Genomic DNA, 18,757 nt, shown 5'->3' on the forward strand with positions numbered 1-18,757 from the left:
GTCTTTATACTCTCTAGAATTTAGGAGATTGAGAGGGGATCTTATAGAAACTTACAAAATTCTTAAGGGGTTGGACAGGCTAGATGCAGGAAGATTGTTCCCGATGTTAGGGAACTCCAGGACAAGGGGTCACAGCTTAAGGATAAGGGGGAAATCCTTTAAAACTGAGATGAGAAGAACTTTTTTCACACAGAGAGTGGTGAATCTCTGGAACTCTCTGCCACAGAGGGTAGTTGAGGCCAGTTCATTGGCTATATTTAAGAGGGAGTTAGATGTGGCCCTTGTGGCTAAGGGGATCAGGGGGTATGGAGAGAAGGCAGGTACGGGATACTGAGTTGGATGATCAGCCATGATCATATTGAATGGCGGTGCAGGCTCGAAGGGGCGAATGGCCCACTCCTGCACCTAATTTCTATGTTTCTATGTTTTAGCCCTAATTTTTCAGCTAGATGCTGTCTCCTGGTGGAAATGTTTAAAAGAATTGAGCGGGGCATGTTTTTCACATAGAGAGCGGCGGCTGCTTGGATCACGTTACCAGAGGTGGTGGTGGAGACATTTAAGAAGCTTTGAGATAGATACATGGATATGCAGGGACGAGGGTCAAGTGCAGGCAGAGAAGATTAGTTTAACTTGGCATCATGTTCAGCATAGACACTGTGGGCAGAAGGGCATGTTCCTGTGCTGTACTGTTCTGTACAGCAGGCAGTGAAGGAAGGGAATAGCATGTTGGCCTTCATAACAAGAGGAGTTGAGTATAGGAGCAAAGTTGTACAGGGCCCTAGTGAGACCACACCTGGAGTATTTTGTGCAGTTTTGGTATCCAAATTTGAGGAGGGACATTCTTGCTATTGTGCGAGTGCAGCATAGGTTCACAAGGTTAATTCCCGAGGACTGTCATATGTTGATAGAATGGAGCGGCTGGGCTTGTATACACTGGAATTTAGAATGATGAGAGGGGATCTTCTTGAAACATTTAAGATTATTAAGGGTTTGGACACGTTAGGACAGGAAACATGTTCCCCATGTTGGGGGAGTCCAGAACCAGGGGCCACAGTTTAAGAATAAGGGGTAAGCCATTTAGAACGGAGATGAGGAAAAACTTTTTCACACGTAGAGTTGTGAGTGTGGAATTCTCTGCCTCAGAAGGCAGTGGAGGCCAATTCTCTGTATTCTTTCAAGAGAGAGTTGGATAGAGCTCTTAAAGACAGCAGAGTCAGGGGATATGGGGAAAAGGCAGGAACGGGGTACTGAATGTGGATGACCAGCCATGATCACAGTGAATGGCGGTGCTGGCTCGAAGGGCCGAATGGCCTACTCCTGCAACTATTGTCTATTATCTATTGTCTATTCTATGGTCTATAACCAAAATGCCGTTTAGAGGTTTTAAAGGAGGAAAAAGTGTTAGGGAAACAGCAAAATTTAGGAAAGGATATCCTGAGACAAGTGTCTTAGCTAATGAAGCGTGATCATCAAGCACTTCAATGCGTGATCATCAAGCACTTTCATTTGAGATATCTAGAATTTCAACCCATGTATAAATGTAAATGCTACCAACTTGTCAAAATGTTACATCACAGTAATTTCAATGATTATCATTTCCTTATTATATGTGGCAGTGTCTCAGATTGTCATTGATTAATCACTTCATTAAACAGCAGAGCCAAATCAGTTACTTTCTGAGCACTTGGCTCCAACCTGCCATGCATTAATTGTGTGAAAGAAAAGACCTGAAATGGGTCAGTTGCTGGAAATGAATTATCTTGCATTTAAGTGCAACCAGGTGCAACCAGGTGTCACATATTTAAGGATTATTGATCTTAGAAAATTGGCTGATTACAATTTACACAATAAAGTGATATGTAATATTATATGCAACAATATGCCAATCTGACAAGCTAGAAAAGCAGAGTTGGTTAATCGTATGGTGGCGATGCAATGGTTAAGTTATTGACAGTAACCCAATATTGTCCCAGATAAATGATGACCTGAGAGCAGATCGCCACCACAGCAGCTGTGGAATTTCATTTATTTCATAACTTGGAATTCAAAAAAACTATAGGAACTAGTATTAATGATGATGACCATAAAACTATCAGATTGCCATTAAAAACATCTCTGGTTCATTCACATCCTTCAGGGAGGGAAAACTGCTATCATTGCCTGTCTGGTTTTATGTGACTCCAGACTTACAGTATCATGGTTGACTCTTAAAATACATGTCTTCTGAAATGGCCAAGCAGGCCAAGCAGGCTTTTAGTTCCGAAGCAATGAAAAACGGGCAATAAATGATGGCCTTGCCAATAATATCCACATCCACAAAAAAAATGCATCTGCTGCCAATTGCCACTTTTAATATTGTAACTTTTCAACAGTTAATATATCACAGATTGTGGACATATTATTCACACTGATGTCTACGCGTGAATTTAGTCCACTTGCTTTATACAGACTTTTGTAAGCAAGTGTATTTGTTCAGAAGCTAGATCATGGGCTCCAGATCACATGAAATCTCGTTCAATTTCCGAAGTTCTGCCATTTTAGTGGTTTGCGGTCATTTGCTGGCAAGTACGAACTTGTTATATTCATGGCGCATCATAAAAAGATTGAGAAGTTCTAATTAACCCAGTGAAAGAAAGGTACACATGAAAGAACAAGAAAGCTGATTCATAGCCCATTTTCCACGGGAAATGAGTCAGAGCAAATCCCCCAGAGAAAGAATGAACCAATAAAAGTATGCCATTGATAATTTGATAAAGACAAATTGTGTACGACTATTTTGAGTTTTTGAGAACACTACAGATAAGGTAGGTGTTGCTGAAACGAGCATTCAAATGAGCATTCAAAAGTCAATACATCAATTTGGGTAAGAATAAGGTAGACACAAAATGCTGGAGTAACTCAGCGGGACAGGCAGCATATCTGGAGAGAAGGAATGGGTGACGTTTTGGGTTGAGACCCTTCTTCAGTCTGAAACCAGCATCTGCTAGTGGGTTTGAATTAGTAGCCCGATAGTTACGCCATGCAACACGTCATTATCTGACAATTACGCTACCTTCCACTTGACCCCACAAACAGTCACATCTTTCCATTCCCCCGCCCCCCCCCCCCTCTCTTTCTGCCTTCCACAGTGACAGTTGCTTCCGCATCTCCTTAGTTCACTCATCCATTCCCACCCAATCCGGCACAGGAGATGTAACATCTGCTCCTTCCTATAACCTCCTCTGCCAAATCCATCCAGGGACCTTGGCAGTCCTTCCAGGTAAAACAGAGGTTCACACGCATGTCTTCTACCCTCTTCTATCGCATTCAGTGTTCATAATGTGGCCTCCTTCATGTTTATGAGACCAATGTTAGATTAGGCGACCATTTAGCCGAACACTTGAGCTCAATCAGCCAAGGCCTGATAGATCTCCTGATTGCTAAATATTTTAATGCCCCATTCCCCTTCTGACCTTTGTGTCCTGGGCTTGTTCCAATGCCAGAGTGAAGTCACATACAAACTGTACAACCTACTGATGTGATAATTGAATTCTCCAATTTTACGTATTTAACCTGCAAACAACCTTCCCCACCCCCCACCCTCGCCCCCTCTCCCTTTTTCACCTCTCTCTTCCCTGTAACCCACCCAGATTAGCACCCATTTCTTACCTTCTCCCTCCCCTGTCCCCTTCCACCTATGTCCTCTGGCTTCACATTGTGCTTGTTTTTAGCTTTATCTCACACTGTTTGCTTTTCATCTCTGACCTTTGGCCAACCACCTGCTTTCAATCCCCCATCTCACCTGTATCCACCAATCACTTGCCATGGATTGAGCTGCCCCCAACTCTCTTCCAGCTTTCTCCATCACCATAATCAGTCTGAAGAAGAGAACACAAAACCTCCCCTATCCATGTTCTCCAAAGATGCTGTCTGACCCAATGAGTTATTCCAACACTTTATATCTATTTTTGTAAACAAGCATCCGCAGTTCCTTGTGTCGCCAGACAATCCGTGTTGGGAACTAAATGTTCCTATCTATTTAAAATGCCAAAATCAAGTATCATAATCAGGTTGGGAACCTTTTTATGTGATGAGCTAATACTATTTTGATAAAGGGCCTTTAAAGAGTTTGGGGTTATGGAAACAGATTGTAAAGACTATAATCCTAACGTTATATTCTGGGGAAAAAACTGTAAGTTTGCAATGATAGAAAAATTGAAAAAGAAAGATTAATAGGGAGAGAGTTATGTAGCCCAGATAAATGGACAGGGAATTCATTAAGAATAAGTAAAGCTTGTAAAAAAGGAACTATGGAGACTTTAAATTAAACAAAAAGTCAAGTGTATTCATAGGATGAATTTGAGCCCGTTTCCTGCAATATAACCAAGTAAGGAGCAGGTTATTTTAGATGTTATTATACATGATAGTTAGGTGTTAATTAGTATTCTCTTAAGAAAGGATCCTCTTGGAAAAATGTGATCGTAACATCATAGAGTTTCATGTTGAATTTTATACTGCATCCTTAAATTCATAACTAGAGTCTAAAACATATAAAACCGATTACAGAGGTATGAAGAGAGTCAAATAAAATGGAGTAGGAAATTAGATTAAAAGGCAAACACTAGATGAACAATTATACACATTCAAAGAAATATGTGAAACTCTCAATTAATTTACAAATCATTGCTACAAGGGAATAATTTTCCATACAGTACAGACTAAAGAAGGTGTTTCTATATTTAGACAAAATAATTATCTTTTCATCCAAGATTGTACACTGGATGGATACAAGGAACTAGGATACAGGACAAGGGGTCACAGCTTAAGGATAAGGGGGAAATCCTTTAAAACCAAGATGAGAAGAACTTTTTTCACACAGAGAGTGGTGAATCTCTGGAACTCTCTGCCACAGAGGGTGGTTGAGGCCAGTTCATTGGCTATATTTAAGAGGGAGTTAGATGTGGCCTTTGTGGTTAAGGGGATCAGAGGGTATGGAGAGAAGGCAGGTACAGAATACTGAGTTGGATGGTCAGCCATGATCATATTGAATGGCGGTGCAGGCTCGAAGGGCCGAATGGCCTACTCCTGCACCTAATTTCTATGTTTCTATGTTTCTCTGAACTGCAGATGCTGGTTTACAAAAAAAGACACAAAGTGCTCTAGTAATTCAGCAGATCAGGCAGCATCTCTGGAGAACATGGAAAGGTGATATTTTGGTTCAGGCTTGTAACGTGATCTATCTATGTCCTCCAGAGGTGCGGCCTAATCCATTGAGCAGGTGACATTTAGGGTTGTGACCGTTCTTCAGAAATGGTTGTAATGACTGTATACTGGATGATAAGATGTTGGAAGAATCAATGCAAGATACGATACGATCTGATATGATACGATAGAACTTTATTTATCCCAGGAGGGAAATTGGTCTGCCAACACAACAAGATACTTGAAACAAGAAATTAATGTGACAAGTCGAAAGTCCAGGATTGGGGATGTGCAAAGACTGTGTGTGGGGGGGAGGGGATCAGTCTACCCCACGACAGAAGGGGGAGGAGTTATACAGTTTGATCGCCACAGGGAAAAAGGATCTCCTGTGGCGTTCTGTGCTGCATTTTGGTGGAACCATTCTTTTGCTGAAGGTGCTCCTCAGGTTGACCAGGGTGTCATGGAGGGGGTGAGCTGTATTGTCCAAGATGCTCTGCAGTTTGAGGAGCATCCCCCCCTCCAAGACCATCTCCAGTGAATTGGTAAAACATCTGCAGCATCTTACTGCAGACGTTGAAAGAGCGGAGCCTCCTCAGAAAGTACTATGCAGATTTGGTGTTGACACACTGTACATGACAAAATTGAAACGATGCTTCCAGATGCTGTTGCTAAGAGATAGCAAGTGTCTGAGAAACAGGAGGGGCCAGGAATAGGTTTGCGAGAAGACAGCAAAGATAATGATCCTGAAACTCCAACAGAAGCAAGTGACTGCTCAGACAGAAGGGTGCACTGTTCAGTGGGGAGGTGACCTCGAAGAATGTTGCATTCTTCTGTTACAATACCACCAGGGGCGCCGGGGCGATGGCTGCCTTGTCGACAGTCTGTTCGTTTTTTCATTCTTTTTGTTATTTTTATTGTGTTAAAAGTTTGTTTTAATCTTCTTCTGGTTGTTTTATGTGGGGGAGGGGATCGGGGGAAACTTTTTTTCAGGTTCTTAACTTGCCGGAGATGTGATTAATTTTCGGATCCCATTCTCCGGCGCGCTCTGCGGCCTTCCATCGATGTAGCTGGAGGCCTCCTCGGACTGACTTTGAGCCCTATCGCGGGGCGCGGACTTAACATCGGAGCTGATCCCTTGCCTGGGATCGCTCCCACCGCGGCCACCGAGGACTTTACCATCAAGCTCGCAGTCTCGGGAGATGCTAGTCGGGAGCTCCAACGTTGCGGAAGGTTCGACCAGCCCCGACGAGAGGTTTGATCGTCCAGCGTGGGGGAGCTGACATCCCCCCCGATGCGGGATCTGATCGCCTCGAAACGGAGGGCCCGAACGCCGCCAGCTACGGGAGTCAAGATCATCCCGTCAATGGGGGCTTGAGGTCCATGACCGAGGAAGAACAAAGGAAGAGAATTAAACTTTATTTCACCTTCCATCACAGTGAAGAATGTGTCGGAGTCACTGTGGTGGATGTTCATGTTAAAATGTGTTTTGGGGTTTTGTTGCTTTTTATTTGTATGACTGGCCTGGCAAATGAAATTCCTCGTATGTTGCAAAACATACTTGGAGAATAAAGTATGATTCCGATTCAGATTCAATTATATTCAAGATTTGCGATGAAAGAGAGAAGGGAAAAGATGAATAGTTTTACGCTGGACAAGTGAGGTATTGGTGATTGCTGGTTTTAATATACAAATGGTAGCGCCACAATGATGCTCAACTTTTTCTTGTAGCAACTTTATTGTGAAATATGGCTTTACTCTGAAAAAATATGTAACGTGAAAATATAATGTTACACAGCATGATTGTTGCAAAAGTGGTTAATTCAGATCCATAGGACAAATCCATGGTGCTTAAGAAACATAGCTTTGTCTACAAAGCCCTGGGTTACTTTGTAGATCCTTGAAGATTATAACTATCATAATTGACGGTAATAGTAATTCAGTGGCATGTTCCTGGTGACATTTGGAGCTGAACCTCTGTGTAGTTATTATTCTGACCTCAAATGCCATTCAATATGGCATAGGTCCAGGATGTCGGATGTCGTTGGCTTAAATTCTATGGGTAGGAAAATGGATGAGGTCCTTGCAAAGTGAATTTAGGGAGTTAGGCTGAAGATCAAAAAGCAGGGCCCAAGGGTAATAATCTCTGGATTACTCCTGGTGCCACGTGAGGGTAGGAATTGGATTTTTAGACCATTGGGATCTCTTCCAGGGCAGGCGTGATCTGTACAAGAGGGACGGGTTGCATCTGAACTGGAGGGAGACCAATATTCTTGCAGGGAGGTTCGCTAGTGCTATTTGGAAGGGTTTAAATTAGAGAGGCAGGGGTGGGAATCAGAGCAGTAGGTCAGAAATTAGGAGTGATTGGAAGGTAGAAGTTAGGACCAATAAGGCTCAAAGGAAGGAAGGCAGAGGGAGGAAGGCAGAAGGAATATGGTGACGCTGATGGACTGAAGTGTGTGTACTGTGGAGAAAGCAGTTGACCTTAGAGCCTGGAGTAGTGTTTGGAACAATGATATTGTGCTATTAAGAAATGTGGTTGTGGGAGAGACTTCGATGTTTCGGACATGATCGAGAGGTCTGCTGAGATTAGACACAAAAAGCTGGAGTAACTCAGCGGGACAGGCAGCCTCTCTGGAGTGAACGAATAGGTGATGTTTCGGGTCGAGATCCTTCTTCAGACTGCTGAGGTGTTTTGGATGAAGCTTAGAAATAAGAAAAGTGCAAACACTCAAATGGGATTGTACTATAGCCCCCCCCCCCCCACCCCCAACAGCAAGTGTGTGATAGAGGAACAGATATGCAGACAGCTTACTGAAAGATGCCAGAGCAACAGGATTGTCTTAGCGGATGATTTTAACTTTCCCAATATTGACTGGGACTTGCTCAGCTCCAAAGGCTTAGACGGGGCAGAACTTGTGAGGTGTATCCAAGAGGGTTTCTTGAAACAATATGTGGATATTCCAACTCAAGAAGGGAACATAATAGATCCTATGTTGGGAAATGAGCTTGGCCCGATGACTAATATTACTGTGGAAGAGAATTTTAGTGATAGTGATCACAAATCTATAAATGGGCTGTCCCACTTGGGCGACCTAATCTGCTAGTTTAGAAGAGTGTCTTCGACCTTCAAACTCACAGCATGGTCGACATGAAGTCCTTGGAGGTCCTATAAGGTCGCTGGAACTCTCCTTCATGCTCGAGGGAAGTTCCCGAATACTCGTGGCCTCAGCTAGGTCGTGGAAAATGTTTCAGCATGTTGAAAAATTTTCCGCGAGTAAAATTTGGTCGGCATGGTTCTTTTGAACTCGTAGTGCAGTGGAGTGGGGTCGCTATTTAGTTACAGGCAGTCGAGGGCAGCCATAGGCAATCTCGTTCGCTGACCGGGCATTTTGATTGGCTCGTTGGAGTTTTCAGGACCCAGGAAAACCTGGAGGTTAAATGCCCGCTAAACTTTATTATACTTCTTAAAAGTGTCCCCCTGCTTCCCCCCCCCCCCCCTTCTCCGCCCCTTTTCTCTCCTTCTCTCCATCCCTCTCCCTTTCTCTCCCCTTCTCCCCCCGCGCTCTATAATGGACTTACCGTTACTGTGCAGCTGTTTTACCTTCCTCTTCATCGCGGATGTGAATTTCAGACATCGCTCCCCCACTTTTCCTGGCCCCCGCCTTTGCGATGTGTTTGTGTGTGTGCATTCGGTCGATCCAGCTCGCGGTTTCAACGCGGACAGTCGATCCAGCTCGAGGCTTTCCAGGCGAGTGCCCTCGAGCTTGAAGGTCGAAGACACTCTTCTTAACTCGCGGATTAGGTCGCCCAAGTGGCACAGCCCCTTAAGTTTTAAGCTTTGTTTTGAATAGAGAGAAGGGTGGACCTTGTGGGAAGGTGCTGAATTGGAATAAGGCAAACTCTAATGTTATTACGCAGCAGCTTGGAAGGATACACTGCGATCAATTGTTTTGAGAAAGTACACATCTGACAATTCAATGGTTCAATGTTTTTTTTATTGTCAGGTTATGTGTAGTTAGGTAAGTGATGGTCTGAGCATCACATTTGGCACGAAGGGCCTTTTCTTGTGCTGTACTGTTTTATGATCTATATTCTATGTCTGCTGTGTTTACTTTCTGAGAATGATTTTTGCAGTGATGTTGAGTGCAAGGGTTCCCTTTTAAATATTAATGTGGCCTGTTAGCGGCTCATTAATTAAATACCATCAGATGCAAGTTTCTATTTTTGGCTTCTACTACTTTATAGACATCCATGGTTCTGAAAGGATTCAATCACTCTTTTATTACATCAAAAGAGCCTGGATCAGATTACCTTATCTTATCAGAGAGAGAGTTCTGTTGTGGAGAAGCTGCACTCTGGAAGAATATGAACCTATACTCTCTCAGGAGTCTGAGCGTTCTGCTCCTGGGGAGAATAGTTGCAAAGAGCAAACCATCAAAACTGTGTATGGGCATTGTGATCTGTGATATTGTGAATTTATTTATTTAGCGAATGCAAAGTCCTTTAGCCAAGCAGTTGCTTCCTGATTTGCTGTATGAAGGGTGACAAGTCCTCCTTTGAGTCTTTGTTGAGGGCATGCTTCAATGATGTGTTGCATTGTTTGCTGCTCTCTACAAGCACACCGTGGGGTCGGACTGCTGCCCCATTTGTGAAGGTTGGCCAAGCAGGGGCCATGTCCAGTCCTGAATCTATTCAGCGTCGTCCACTGCTTCCTTGGGAGGTTGGTGCCAGGGTAGGGTGGGGTCTGACACCAGATGTTTATTTGGGACGTCCTTGGACTCCCATTCCTTTTTCCAAGCTGATTGGATGGTGAAATCAGCTGGTGGTGGGTTCTTCCAAATTGGTCGTCTAGACGGAAGTCGAGCAGTGGGTGGGTTGAAGATATCCATGTGAATTGGCAGGTGAGGGGAGTTTTTGGTCTTTTGGAGCATCTTTTGAGTGAGGACTACTCGCCGGATGTGTGGAGGGGCTATGTTGGATAGGACAGGGAGCCAGGGGAGTGGTGTTGAGCGGATTGTTCCTGTGATGATCCTCATTGTTGAGTTCAATTGAGTGTCCACATGGTGTGTGTGGGATGACCTGGACCAAACAGGGGCACAATATTCGGCTGAAGAAAATGCAAGGGCTAGTGCTGAAATGCGCAGTGTGGGGGCTGCTGCCCCCCACTTTGAGCCAGCAAGCTTACTGAGGAGATTGTTTCTGGACTTCACCTTAGCTGCTGTTCTTTTGAGATGTTCCTTGAATGATAGGGTCCTGTCAAGGGTCACTCCGAGGTAGGTTGGAGTGGGGGCATGCTTCAGTTTGGTCCTGCTCAGATAGATGTTTGGTTCTCTTGTGGCTTCTGCATTATGGAGGTGGAACACACTGGAGACCGTTTTTTCTGGGCTTGGTTTTAGGCGCCAGGTTTTGCAGTACTTGTCCAGTTTAGCAAGGTCTTCATTGAGCACCTGTTCCAATGTACCAAAATCTGGTGCTTGGAAGGCCAAACAGATGTCATCTGCATAGATGAATTTGCGGGATTTGGTGGTGGGTAGGTCATTTGTGTAAAGGTTGAGCAGGGTTGGGGCTGAGTGACCCTTGCGGGAGCCCATTCTTCTGCGTTCTCCATGCACTCTTGTTCTGACCAAGGATATTGTGAATGCAATAACTAAACGTACATCCTGAGCACTGGTAGCAAACTGTCTCAAGTCCCTAATGCAAAAGGATTGCACTGCTTGTTCACCTGCGGCTGATTCCATGCAGTACCCTTTGCCTACTTCACAAGAGAGTTGGCAGGAGACAGTTTTTCAGCAAATTAGATCTGCCACATGGTATGTGGTAAATTAAATGTGGATTAGGAGAGTCAATGACATACAATAAGTAGTACACATAAGGAATTTTGCTCCAGCACAAAATCTATCCTTTAAATAATCTTTCAAGTGTCAATGGAGAAGATATTTTAAGTGGTAAATCGTTGTCAATGCAATCTGGATGGGATACCAGATGCCTCAAGAACAAAGAAGAAAACCTTTGAATATTCATTGAGGTGTTCAAGTGGCTACACAAACATAATGTTAAGGTACAAACGTGCAGTCACACAGCAAAAATCAGTTTGTCTTGGGTTATAGCAGATGCAAAATAGCAAGGATAAACAGCCAAGGAAAATGTGGAAGTGTCCCTCTTCATGGTACAGTGCGATGGGCCAGTTTTCACAGATTTTGAAACGAGTGCAGCAGTTACTTTAGAATAACTATAAACCGTATCACAGCAATAAAAGACAGCACATGACCTATGCAAAAAACTCTTGAAAATGCATCCTTGCTAGTGAACAATATGTATGTGGGAATTAACATGTTATTCTTCGGATTATGAAGTAGCTCCTTTGACCATGTAACTTATAATGGTCAAGGAAAAGCAATCTTGCTTACATCTTGTGCATTGAGTAAGAGCGAGATAAATTAATTTTCCAGAGTGAAAATGTTTCAATAACAGTTATTGGCAGGCTTTTTACACTGGTAGCAGTTCTTTGTCCTAAAATGACAATACAGGTACTAACAATGTCTGCATTGAAAATCAGGGGCATTCTCTTATTCAGGATTCAGGAATGAAAACTGATTTTCACACAGAGAATCCTTGGATAGTCCACCCAAAATAACTGTACACAAAATCTTTAATAGGATGGACAACAGCACATGTCCAGATGGAAACATTGGAGGACTGGGCTGTAGCCAATAATATCCGTTGTTGATGGAAGAAAATTGTGCTAAACTTGGATACGGAATTATCATGCCAAGTGTGTTAAAAAGAGATGTTTTAGGAAAGCTTCACACCAAACATGTTAATATAGTGAACATGAAGATAATTGGTCGAGTTTTTTGTTTATTGGCTGGAATTAAATAAGCATCTTGAAGAACTGGAAGGCTGGTGTAAGCCCTCGAAAATGTCTTTTTGGAGCTGGTTGGCTGAATAAACCTTTCCACAGAGCACATGCTGATTACTTTGAGGAGATTGCTAACATATTAGTACTTGAAATACATTGAGATGACACATTTTGGATTCAATACTACAACAGAACATGTACATAAGAACTGGGATCCACTATTTGATGCTGTGGCTTAGGATAAGACGTGGAGTCGAATAACGATCCTGTTTTGTTCATTTCTATTTGTGGTGTTTCGTGAAACAAAAGATTGCTAAACACACACTTATTTTACCAATGTCAATTAGTGCAGACGTTAGATCAGTGACAATACCAAGGAGCCTTGGAACAGAGAGATTGGGTGTTCACGTTTAACAATAGGATTTTTGATAAGCTAATGTTTTGGCAAATTTCAGAACTATGCCTCATTCCACAAAGGGTGGAACACTTGCTGAGTTACTAATATATACTGTAGAAGGCACCAAATATGATTCATCTTAATTGAAGTCAAGATGACTTCAATTAAGTCAAAACATTGAATGGAGACAGAAATAAAATGTTGACAGGAGGAGGAGGATGATCAATTTAAACAATATGATAGAGTTGCCTGACCAATCTGACACTCAGAAAGGGATGTTATAGTGATGATTGAAGTATAAGATGCAAATAAATATCTTGTGAAAATAGGAGTTAAAATCAGAAGTGCTCATATAAAGCACTTCATTCCGGTGAAAGGCACGCAAAAGAATAGCAAAGAGTTCTGTGATCATGAGGATATCCCAAAAGTCAATTCAAAGGAGACTGAAGGATAATCAGCATAAGCTTTGACTGAATTGAATCACGAAATACCATCTTCAAGTCAGGAAACAGATATAGCACCAACAATACCTATTAATTTGAGAAGACCAAAGCAGCACAGAAAACCTGTGCGAAGGTTAATGGTATGAGTAATGTGAATGAAAGAATTGTAGCTTTTCACAACTTATGATGTATAATGTATGTGCATATGCATGGTGGAGTTAACTTACGAGACCTGTCCCACTTACGAGACCTTTACAGGCGACTGCCAGCAGCCGTGATAGGTCGCTGAAATTTTCAACATGTTGAAAATTCTTTGGTGACCAGAAAGACACTATGACTCTTTGGAGACCTCTCACGACCATAGGAGACCTCTCATGACCGTAGCGTCTTTCTGGTCGCCGCTGAATTTTCAACATGTTGAAAATTTTGGCGACCTATCATGGGTGCCGGCAGTCAGCTGTAAAGGTCACGTAAGTGGGACAAGCCCTTTAGGGAGAGATAAATGAATGAGATGAATGCATTCTACTAGCTGCCTGTGTCACTTCATATTTTCAGCATCGCTTGCAGGAAGAATATATAGTGTGTGCATGTGCAAATACCAAGGAGATGTGCAGGAAGGATTGCAGTTGCTGCTTTACACCAAAGATAGGCGCAAAATGCTGGAGTAACTCAACGGGACAGGCAGCATCTTTGGATAGAAGGAATGGGTGATGTTTTGGGTCGCCTTTTTTAGACGAATTTCATCGTAGTCTGAAGAAGGGTTTTCACCCGAAACGTCACCCATTCCTTCTAACCAGAGATGCTTCCTGTCCCGCTGAGTTGCTCCAGCATTTTGTGTCTATCTTTGGGTTACACCAAAGAGAAGCTGCTTTTAAATTAGTTCTTCTCTTTTGCTGACATGAAAATGTAGAGAACCTTACAGACTTCACGGGATCACAGGAAACATCCATGGTGGTTTGGTGGTCAAGTCAAGTGTCCTTTATTGTCATTCAGACTTTTCAGTCTGAACAAAATTTCGTGCCTTGCAGTCGTAACATAGAATAAAAATAACAAAACACACACTAAACACAGATTTAACATCCACCACAGTGAGTCTACCAGGCCCTCCCACTGTGATGGAAGGCAAAAGTCTTAAGTCCTTGTCTCTTCCCTCCTTGTTCTCCCTCTGCATTGAGGCGATCCAAGCTTCCGATGTTGTGACCCCACCGGGTGATGGTAAGTCCCACGGCTGAATCTGAGCTCCGCAAACGGGCCGGTTCAAACTCCGCGGCCCGAGGCGGTCGAAGCTGCCGCCCTCCAGTCCAGCGGACGCAGCTGTTGTTGTGGGAGCTCCGGAGAACAGGTCACCAACCTGTGACCTGTGAGCTCCCAACGTTATCGTCCACTGAGCCCGCGGCCGAGCCTCCGAGGCTCCGAAGTCAGGTCGCCATCGCTGCCAAAGCCCCAAAGTCGGGTCGCCGCTGCCGCATCGCGTCCACAGCCCCGAAATCGGCCAGTTGGTAAGTCCTGGCTGGCTCTGCCTCCGGAGCCTCGAGGTCGGTCCCAGTTGGAGGCCGCCAGCTCCGCCATTAGGCCTCAGCACAGACGGAGATGGAGACGGGGATACAACAAGAAAAGGTTGCATCCCCCCCAAAGGAAGAGACTAAAACAGTTTCTCCCAACACCCCCCCCCCACACATACACAACCAAAATAAAACTGAACAAACTGTGACAACGGGACGAGAAAACAGAAAAAAAGAAAAAAACAAACAGACTGCAGGTGAGCTGCCGATGCTAGGGCAGCGCCGCCACTTCCAGATGTACTGTATCACTGATGTACTGGATCACTGATGTATCTTTCACACTGAAACTATGCAACTCTCCCATCCCTTTCCCTTACTTGTATCCAATAGCAACGTAGCATTGCATTGGTACACCAGAGCTCTGACTGGAAATAAGCAAATAAGCCACATGGTGGCATTTCTCACCTGCCGTGTCAGTTGTCATCTTCATTCTTGCTTTGATGCCCATTGTACACACTGGCTGGTGATAGACAAGCAGCATCCGGGTCCTTTGATAGAGACCTCCAGTAATCAGTGAGTGAAAATGGTCACTTTCCAGCTCAACTGCTCCTCTTGTGCATTGGTCTGATGTCATTGGTTAAGCAAGTCACCCTTTGGATTGATGTACAGAAGCAACATTAATCAAAGACATTCCCAGACGAGCAAACAACACTGTTGTCAGTCAGCGATGATGAGAGTAAGGTTTGTACTGTTAAAAAAGATCAAAGCTGCTTGTATTCAGCACAATAATAGCATGAATTCAATAAAATAATATTGTTTTCCGTGTTTTCAGTTCATAATGGCATGTGTTTAACTTAAAATGAAATGTAGACAATTATTTCATCACAATCTGACTAGATATTATTTATTTTGAACATGTAGGGAGAAGGTAACTGGTTATATTGTCAGACATATTGGTGAATCACTCAACAGGGAAGCAGGAGAGAAGCATTTTGAATAGACTTCGAGCAAACAACATATGTCTGATGTCAGTCGTGACATTGAGATCTTAGTTTTAGCATGGGGATCAAATTTGTGCAAAAGTTAAAAGGCTGACTAGGAAATAATAAGCTGGGCCACCATTTATTAATAAATCTTAATCTCAGAAATGGCGATTGTATATGAAGATAAAGTAATTCTTCACAGTTGTTTTCCTTCCTGAGGTCAAGTATGGCTGCATAGTAGTCCACAGACATTTTGAAATAATTGAATAGCAGAACATAAGCGGCCATTTTACATCATATGCTATCATTTATTCAACACAGATTGAAGTAAATCCTGCCTGAACTTAGCATACTCCAGAGTTAAATTTTTAACCGATTTGGATCACAAACCTCACAAGACACCTAAATTACACACATTTAAAATCTGTCTATGCAGTGGAAATGTATGTTGGCAAAAAACCTACAGTATACAGCAGTGCATTGAATATAATACAAAATGCACGGCTTGCAATGCAAATTTGCTTCAGGCATTTTGTAATAGAATTTAGCTTATTGGACGAGTAGATTTCTTATATTGAAAATACTTGTCCTTCCATAACAACTTTCTCATTTGAGACAGTGTTTCCATTTTATCTTTGTTCCACTGAGAATAGCTGAACAAGACCATGAAATAACTTCTCCAAGTTGATTGATAGGGCTTAAAATAACAAAATGCATTTTTATTAATAATTACAATGCCGTTTCAATGTATAATTGAATTTTAAAATATACATGCATTCAGCTATTTTAAGTGCTGGCAATTACAATAACAAATGTGAGTTTTTTTGCATGATGTTGGCAGTTATGAACTACAGCGAGCTCATTGTATATCCTGGGAGGTCTTTGAAGAAATCGGTATGTGGGAACAGGTTAATTACAATTGATGTCTGTTTTTATCGGTGTGATAGTTTCTCTCAATCTGCCTGCCTTTTTGGAACAAGAAAAGTATTTTTTAATTTATGAGTCATGGCAACCAGCTTACACTTTTAAAAAATATTTGAAAATATTTCCACGACCAAACTTGCATCCTCCAGAGCAGGTTATTTTTTTTTAGAAACACTCAATTTAAAGCTGCAGGAACATAATGGAAGCCATTATCAGATACCTCCCAGTCCACCAAGGAAGGTTCATAACCAAATTCACCATTAAGAAAGATTACTTTATAAAATAACTGACTTAGAATTATTGTTATTGACGGCCAATTACCTAATAAATCTATAATGAGACCTTCTTGGTGTTACACCTAATGTTGCCTTTTGTCTACAATTTCAACATTGAATTAAAAACATCCATTTTGGAACACTACTCTCTTGATACAAATGTGGATGAAACAGTTTCTGCATTAAATTCAGATTCCCTTCTATGTAGAAAGCTACAATTGAATTAAATATATGTAACTAATTCATTGCCTATGTTCTTCTTGAGAGTTAAGCTATATTTCATATGAATTAAATATTTGCGTTGGGAATAATTGATAGCTAGAGAGAAGGGGAAAAAAGAAGAAATAAATCAATCTGGTCTCCTAACCTGAGGAAAGACATTCTTGCAATAGAGGGTGTACAGAGAAGGTTCACCAGACTGATTCCTGGGATGTCAGGACTTTCATATGAAGAAAGACTGGATAGACTCGGCTTGTACTTGCTAGAATTTAGAAGATTGAGGGGGGATCTTATAGAAACATACAAAATTCTTAAAGGGTTGGACAGGCTAGATGCAGGCTAGATGCAGGAAGATTGTTCCCGATGTTGGGGAAGTCCAGAACAAGGGGTCACAGTTTACAGATAAGGGGGAAATCTTTTAGAACCGAGATGAGGAAAACATTTTTCACACAGAGAGTGGTGAATCTCTGGAATTCTCTGCCACAGAAGGTAGTTGAGGTCAGTTCATTAGCTATATTTGTGGGAGTTAGATGTGGCCCTTGTGGCTAAAGGGATCAGGGGTTATGGAGAGAAGGCAGGTACAGGATACTGAGTTGGATGATCAACCATGATCATATTGAATGGCGGTACAGGCTCGAAGGGCCGAATGGCCTCCTCCTGGATCTATTTTCTATGTTTCTATGTTTTTAACCAAGGGAATGATGATTTAACTTTTGCAGAGCTCACAGACCAATAATTTAAGTCTTCAGGATTGAGATCTATATTATATTCAGGGGATAGACACAAAATGCTGGAGTAACTCAACAGGATAGGCAGCATCTGTGGAGAGAAGGAATGGGTGACGTTTCAGGTCGAGACCCTTCAGAGATGCTGCCTGTCCTGCTGAGTTACTCCAGCTTTTTGTGTCTATCTTTGGTTTAAACCAGCATCTGCAGTTCCTTCCTACACTTATATTCAGAGGATCACCATTTAATAATATATTGGGGAAAAAGATACTATGAATGTCGTGATATTGGATGGTTTAAAGTAGGGTGAAGAAGAGTTACGAGAATTACTCAGGAAGTTAAATATTGATCCCAAGCCTGAAGATTTGGACTTCTGGTTGATGAACTCAACCAAAGTTCAGATTTCTTTCTACTTCTATTCCTTGAACATGTCATTCATCTGAAAAAATGCATCTCAAAAGAAGCCCAAAGCAATGAGTAACCTGCAGTGATACTTAAATCTAATTCAATTGCAGCTTTCAGCAAAAAGAGAGTCCACATTTCACATGTGAAATTGTCATTAAATAACATAGGAGCAAATCAATGTTTAAAGTTGACATTGAAGAAGACGTTAGGACACTAATACAGTTTGTGAGACTATGCAATTAATTGATGAGACAAATGAATAGGGTGATTTGAACAATTGCTGCAGATTGGTTATCCTGATGGCAGATTTTAGCATATTACAAACGTCAGAAGGGACATTGAAGGAAGGCGGAAGAGCCTCTTGCTTCACAAAATGAGCAACGTTTAATATTGTCACGTGTATAGAGGTACAGTGGTGCACACTTTTAAGCTTCTGTATCTTCTGCCTGTTTGGAACAGGGAGAAGAAGGAATGACCAGGGTGCTTTCCTGAGACAGCATGATGTGTTGATGAAATCAAATACATGAAGTGTAGGAAGTCAAGTTTGTGTGATGGACAGAGCTATATTCACAGCTCTCTGCAATTTATTTTTGCAGGAGCTGCAAATCTTTGGAATTATCTATCCCAAGGGTTCTGAGGATGTTCAGTCATTGAGCATAGTCAAGAATGAGGTCAAAGGAATTTTGGTTACTGAAGTCAAAACAGTTAGCATGGAAAATTGATGATTTGAAGGATCAGCCAAAGTTCTTATTAAAGTTGGAGTAGTGTCCAAACTCCATGCTCCTCTTGTATCTGTTTCTATTTCTAAGCTTGTTAATATTACAACAAACATAACATTTTATGG

General features: G+C 42.2%; 1 protein-coding gene and 1 long non-coding RNA gene across 2 annotated transcripts in view; one reads left to right on the top strand and one right to left on the bottom strand.

The window, feature by feature from the left end:
* LOC129697201 (XK-related protein 6-like) overlaps positions 1-18,757 on the top strand; it is a 357,932-nt gene that overhangs the window by 213,203 nt on the left and 125,972 nt on the right.
* Positions 1-18,757, bottom strand: part of LOC129697203 (uncharacterized) — a 32,466-nt gene that overhangs the window by 7,305 nt on the left and 6,404 nt on the right. Inside the window, exon 2 of the long non-coding RNA XR_008723468.1 lies at positions 14,848-15,033. This is a non-coding gene — a long non-coding RNA (uncharacterized LOC129697203). The remainder of the gene's footprint in view (positions 1-14,847; positions 15,034-18,757) is intronic.

Source organism: Leucoraja erinacea, chromosome 5 (assembly GCF_028641065.1).
Source record: "Leucoraja erinacea ecotype New England chromosome 5, Leri_hhj_1, whole genome shotgun sequence".
Lineage (NCBI taxonomy): Eukaryota > Metazoa > Chordata > Chondrichthyes > Rajiformes > Rajidae > Leucoraja > Leucoraja erinaceus.